Below are 572 nucleotides of genomic sequence, written 5' to 3'. Positions count from 1 at the left end.
TTTTAAGACGTAGAAACAACAACGTGTTATTTAGGTCTATGTAATCTTCACCGTTTCCTGCGATAAAAAACTCCAAAGGCGACGATTCCGATATAGCGGATAAAGGCGGTACTTCTAAATAGGAATTTTTCTCGATAACGGTCTGTGTCAGCGGGACTGTAAATAAATCCAACTCGGACTTGATGCACTCTCCCGACATGCGATGCAGTAACGCCATGTTAGAATATGGTTTTTACGGTTCTCTTAAACGCAACGTTTCGCTTTGCAGTCTTCTTACGCTTTCTGGGCGTAACTGAGAGCTTCTTGGACCCTCGCTTTGTTTTCTTTATCGAATGACCACACCTCCTTATAGACAATCTCTTACGGGCCATGACCATGAGTCCCGAACCGTCTTGAGCTTTAGGATCATCGTTATACGATCTAGACATAGCGTTTGAGACGACGTCGGAAACTATATTTTTAGCAGCCGCTTTTAGGTGTGGTTTAGCTATGCTGAACCCCTTTTTTAACAACGGTACGGCCATCCTAAACAGCCCTCTGAAAAGACCTCCTAGGCCTGCCCCGTACATAAC

This window comes from Sinocyclocheilus rhinocerous, unplaced genomic scaffold, assembly GCF_001515625.1.
Source record: "Sinocyclocheilus rhinocerous isolate Xijiao unplaced genomic scaffold, SAMN03320098_v1.1 scaffold1308, whole genome shotgun sequence".
Classification (NCBI taxonomy): Eukaryota; Metazoa; Chordata; class Actinopteri; order Cypriniformes; family Cyprinidae; genus Sinocyclocheilus; species Sinocyclocheilus rhinocerous.
Note: the sequence above shows the minus strand (reverse complement) of the source record.